Here is a 5,911-nt window from a genome sequence, read left to right as displayed (position 1 = left end):
GTCTCGAACTCCTGACCTCAGATGATCCACCTGCCTCGGCCTCCCAAAGTGCTGGGATTACAGGCGTGAGCCACCGCACCCAGCCGGAAAACAATTTAGTTTTTTTACAGAGACAGCCAATCTTGTATTTATTTATTTATTTTTAATTTCAACTTTTATTTTAGATACAGGGGGCATATGTGCAGATTGTGACATGGGTACATGGCACCCAGGTAGTGAGCCTAGTACCCAACTGGTGCTTTTTCAACCCCCATCCCCCTCCTTCCCTCCCTCCCTCCGCACTCTAGTAGTCTGCAGTATCCATTGTTCCCATGTTTATGTCCACGGATGCTCTATGTTTAGCTCCCACTTATAAGTGAGAACATGCGGTATTTGGTTAGAAAACAATTTTTTAACTCAAATTCTTCACAAGCATCTCCGACAGCAATGCCTTTCTCTTCTCTAAAGCGAGTTTGGCATCTTCAAAGCCAGTTTTCCAGGGCTTCACATCTTTTCTTTCGTCTAAGCGGAGGGAGAAACAGAAGCCTTGAATCAGGAAACTCTTGACCACGGCGAGGGATTCATGTGGCATTAGGACATTTTTAAATTAATCCTTTAACTGTGAAACCTCCACAATGTCAATGTGAGATTCTTCTTTTAAGTAACTGTAAAAACACTGTATACATCCCCATCCATGCTTGTAAGTGTGAGGTCATCTTCCAAGGAATAATTGCGAAGTCTGAGTCCGATTTCTTTACCACTTGTTTTCCTGGTTTCCTGGGACACCTCTTTAGGTCCCAATATTCATGTTAATGGAGGTCCTTTAAGGCCCAAGCGTCTTCTCTAAACTCCCCTTTGCAATTCAAAATGAAGTTGAGAGAAACCCTTACCCCGTGAACAACTTTTTAAGGACTCATTCTCTCTTTCCTATGGGATAATGAGGAGGGAGCTCATGTAGACATAAGACATGAAGGAGGCCTACTCACATACAAATGGTCAGGGCCCCTGGGTTTGGGGATTATTTTTACGGAATGGTTCCATTTAGTTCATTTAGTGCATCTGCAATTTCCACACTTTCTACTATGAACATTCAATGCTTACATAATAAAGGAGAAAAACAACAAATAATGGTTGTATTTGCCATTTCTTTTAGAAAATAGTTAGTCTCAGCCTCCAGGACCCCTCAGGCTCACCCCAAGCTTCCTATTTCTGACCCCAGGCAGCCAGCACCTCCTGATCCCAGTGAGAGGTGAAGCCAGCTGGACTTTCTGGGTGGAGTGGGGAAGGTGGAGAACTTTTCTAACTAGAGGATTGTAAATGCACCAATCAGCACTCTGTGTCTAGCTAAAGGTTTGTAAACGCACCAATCAGCACTCTGTAAAAATGCACCAATTAGCACTGTGTCTAGCTAAAGATTTATAAACTCACCAATCAGCACTCTGTAAAATGAACCAATCAGCACTCTGTAAAATGGACCAATTGGCACCCTGTAAAATGGACCAATCAGCAAGACATGTGTGCAGCCAAATAAGGGAATAAAAGCTGGCCACCTGGGAGCCAGCAATGGCAATCTGCTTGCGTTACCTTCCATGCTGTGGAAGCTTTGTTCTTTCATTCCTCACAATAAATCTTGCTGCTGCTCACTCTTGGGGTCCACACTACCTTTAAGAGCTGTAACACTCACTGCAAAGGTCTGCAGCTTCACTCCTGAAGTCAGCGAGACCACGAACCCACCCAAAGGAAGAAACTCCAGACACATCTGAACATCTGAAGGAACAAACTCTGGACACATTGTCTTTTAGAAGTGTAACACTCACCGCCAGGGTCCACAGCTTTATTCTTGAAGTCAGCAAGACCAAGAGCCCACCAGAAGGAACCAATTCCGGACACACCAGGGGCAGATATTATACTATCTAGTTCCTGTAGGGGGCAGTGTCTCCTCATGCAGCAAAGATTCAGAATGGAGGGCTGTTTGCAGAAAAAGAAGATAAAATTCATGATATTTTAACTAAAATAAGGGTAAAAAGTTCATACTCAGCTTGTAAAGTGCGCATTCACAAGTGTTGGACAGGCATAAAGATCTCAGGTAATTTGCCTGACATCACCCAAGTAATTAACAACAGGTCTTGGGTACAGAAGATAAGCCGGATTCTAGTCTAATCCACAAGTGTTACAATTCCACCAAATTTTGCCACAGTAAAAAAAATAACCCCAAGCAGTAACCTTATTTCTAACGGTTGTCACAGGGCTTAGTTTACACCAATGTCACTTCCTCCAAAACAAATAAATATTTAATGAGCAAAGCCACACAAACAGTATGATAGTCTGAGAAAAATCCTTGAGACTCCTCCAAAAAGCAACACTTCAGGTACACATAATAATTTGTAAAGTAATATAGTCTATACTAATTGTGAAAGGCAATTAAATATATATATGTACATATGTATACATGTACATGAAGTGGCAGTAGCTTAATAGAAATATAAACCAAATAATAAGATCCAGTTAGATAAGAACTGCACACAGGTCTCCGTTAGATGGTAAAAGTGAAACTCAAAGTTTCCCATGGCTTTTTGCAAATGCAAAGACACACTCACAGAGCCTTTGTGAATTTGGAAGTTGAAGGGAACTGTCTGATCTCAGATGAAGATTAGCCATTCAAAAGTTTATTTTGATTGTTTTAACTAAATTGCTCCATTTCTTTTAAGAAAAAAGTGCCTTAAATTTATCCTTCAGTCTATTAACAGGGGAATAAAAACTTAACTCCAAAACAGATAATGGCGTTCTAGTGTCTGATCTTGATTGACAAGCTGTGGCTGTCTTAGCTGTTCACCATAAAGCTCAACATAAAAATACCAAGTTTCTAAATGTCCTTTGCTCTTATTGAATGAATTAACTAAAAAATAATGTAATGCTATTGTCATTAAGTTCAAAGCCTACTCCAAAATCATCAAGTTCACTTATAATAGTCTACTGTACTAATTGGCCTCTTAGCAATTCCTTCAGCAGAAGTATTAAAGAATCCGAGTGGAAAATAAAATTCAACTTAATTAAAAGATTCTTGCATTTTGATCATCAACATTGCCAATAAGAAGGTGCATGGGAAACGTATCAAACCTGTTCCCCAAAACATCCTTTTCCCAATTTCTGTAACAAGATGGTTTTATTGTGTCATGTTATAACAACTCAGTCAAGAAAGTAAAAATCAGAGTTTAAAGAAAGGGCTCAATGACTAAAAGAGAGGTACTGAGAGGAAGACTCACTTTGGAGGCTGTAGCCTACAATTTTCAGATATCGCCTCACAGGTGAAAATATACTTGGAGTATCTTGGAGAGAAAAATACACAGAGTTGAACGTTTTCCAAAGAAAAACACATCAAACTTCAATGGGAGACCTAGCTATGGGCTGCTCCTCACGCCAGCCCGCGCCCCACATGGCTGCCGCCCGGGCGGGATCTGTGGAGCTGGTCTTCGCTGAGTCGGCGCCGGCTTGGCTGCTGCGCAGCTAGCAGTTCCCCAGCAGGGGGGGCGGGCGGGCGGCCGGCGTGACTGGGCGCCGCCCAGCTGGCCTGCGCGCTGTGCGGCCGTCCACTCTCCTTCCTGCGGCAGGTGTATGAGCCCCCGGCAGGCCACGCCTACTCCTTCCACGGCGGCATCTTCCGCTTCTGCTGCCGCAAGCCGCCGTGCTATGTCAGCCTACGAGTTTCTAGGAATCAGCTACCCAGGAAAAATGATTTTTATTCATATGAGCCACCTTCTGAGAATCCTCCCCCAGAAACAGGAGAATCGATGTATCTCCAACTTAAGTCTGGTGCTCATCTCTGTAGGTTTTGCGGCTGTTTAGGCCCCAAAACTTGCTCTAGATGCCACAAAGCGTATTACTGCAGCAAGAAGCATCAGACCCTAGACCGGAGATTGGGACATAAGCAGGCTTATGCACAACCAGATCATCTGAACTTTACAACTCCAGACCACAACTTCCTTTTTCCAGAATTTGAAGATGAAATTATGCCTAAGGTTGTGGAAAAGGGAGATTATTCAGAGATTATAGGGGGCGTGGTTAAGCAGGTCCAGGACTTCATTCATTAAGTGGTTCAACTTCATGCTGGGAAGAAAGGTCTCCATGTGTCTATAAGAGAGGTACTGAGAGGAAGACTCACTTTGGAGGCTGGAGCCTACAATTTTCAGATATTGCCTCAGGCGAAAATATACTTCCTGACTTTGTTTGCTGACATATATCACGTGTGTTCTGCTCCGTATAAAGACAAGGGGGTTGGGTATCCAGGTGGTCCCACGAGTAGGGCTACACAAGATGCTGGAGGCTTGGTAAGTTCCTCTGGGTCCCAGATCAGTTTCTCAGGTCGGGATAGTGTGAGTGCCTAGCACAGTGTCGGGCATGCAGAAGGGCTCCTTAAAAGTGTCTCTTTCATCTGGCCGGTTTTAGATACACAATTTTTTTTGTCAGTTTCTCTACAGTGCGTACTCTTGGGTAGTGCCTGTGCTGACCAAGTATCTTAGAGGCTTATTTTATTACAGTAGCCAACATTTATCCAGCACTTACTTTATATAAAGGACTGTTTATGCATGAGCTCATTAAAATCCTGAGAGTAGACCAGTAAGTCAGAAACTCTGCCCCATTTTGAAGGTGAGGAAATTGAGGTTCTGGGTATAACTTGCTTTGGTCACATAATGTTAAGTTTTACAATTTGAGCCTTGAACCATACACAAAACCACTACAAAATTAGATTTATAGTCTCAAAATGAAAACTTCAGCTTACTGGTTTCTAGTTCATACCGATCATATATTCCAAAACGTGTTTGAGTCTTACTCTGTGCCTGACCTTGTGCTTGAGAATAGGGATATAATGGGAAGCGACCCTCCAGTGGTCAGATGCTCACAATCTCGTGGAGGAGCCCAAACAATACTTAGGGAAGATAAATTCCATGTGATGACTGATGAGAGTACAATACAGGTGTCATGGGAACGTGTGACATCACTGAGGACTGCCTGGAAGGGGCCACACGTGTGTTCATACCAATACGTTGAAAAGGGTAAGGAATGAAAATGCTTTCCTTTAGGAGAAGGAAGAGCCTAGAGCAGGAGGATCAAGGATGAGAACTGGACTTCAAATATGCCTTGTTTGTGTAAATGTGACTTCGGAACCGTGTGAGTATTTTAAGATAGTAAAATCAGTTGTAAAATAAGTTTTAAGAAGCAGTCCCTAACCATCAAAAGTAAAAAACTCTTGATGTAATCATATGACCACACTAAGAACTCTTCTAGGTGACTTCAAAACATAGGGCAGTACATCTCTAGTGGAATATACCCTGAGAATGAAAAGAACGTAACAGTGTTAGGATTTTCAATAAACATGTTATTACTAGACTGTTGCTGTTATTTGGAGATGGTTGTGCGTGTATTGGGGGATAAAGCAAATGAGTAATTATGTTGGTGTTACTGAGAACTGAGGTGTTGGGCATGGTAGGAAGATCATGTTGATTGTGTCTACATACCATTTCTCTCTAAAAGGAACTTCAGGCTCTTTGGAGAGGTGGTTGATTCCAGAACTGGGTCAGGAAATGTTCAAATAATGTGGGAACATGGTCACATCAATATGGTCATATCAAAGATTAAGGAAGCTAGCAAGGATTACTAGGGCCATGTCAGAAGAACTCAAGCAGCATGAAAAGGCTCCTGTTGGCAAAAGATGGACAGTTTGCACATCCACAAGGACACTAACTGCATCAGATATGTCTAATGGGTTCAAAATAATTCTTAAAAAAACTCGGTAATCATCTTTGTAGGATACTTGGAAACAGATTCATTATTTTCAAATTGATAAATAAAAGGAAAGAGTTTGCCTTCTAGGGGTACATAACTTAATTATGAATGAAGTGATATGTGTGGGATTTACTTCAGAGTAATTGAGTTG

At 42.1% G+C, this 5,911-nt stretch overlaps 1 pseudogene across 1 annotated transcript; it reads left to right on the top strand.

Annotated features, from left to right (window-relative positions):
* Positions 1 to 3,412: 3,412 nt before the first annotated feature.
* On the top strand, positions 3,413 to 4,440 carry LOC105536242 (annotated as a pseudogene). Its single transcript, XR_001005562.1, has one exon. The product of XR_001005562.1 is annotated as a programmed cell death protein 2 pseudogene (transcript).
* Positions 4,441 to 5,911: the final 1,471 nt, after the last annotated feature.

The sequence above is a fragment of the Mandrillus leucophaeus genome, unplaced genomic scaffold (assembly GCF_000951045.1).
Source record: "Mandrillus leucophaeus isolate KB7577 unplaced genomic scaffold, Mleu.le_1.0 Scaffold157, whole genome shotgun sequence".
Taxonomy (NCBI): domain Eukaryota; kingdom Metazoa; phylum Chordata; class Mammalia; order Primates; family Cercopithecidae; genus Mandrillus; species Mandrillus leucophaeus.
Note: the sequence above shows the minus strand (reverse complement) of the source record. Positions and strands in the feature narration are given on the sequence as shown.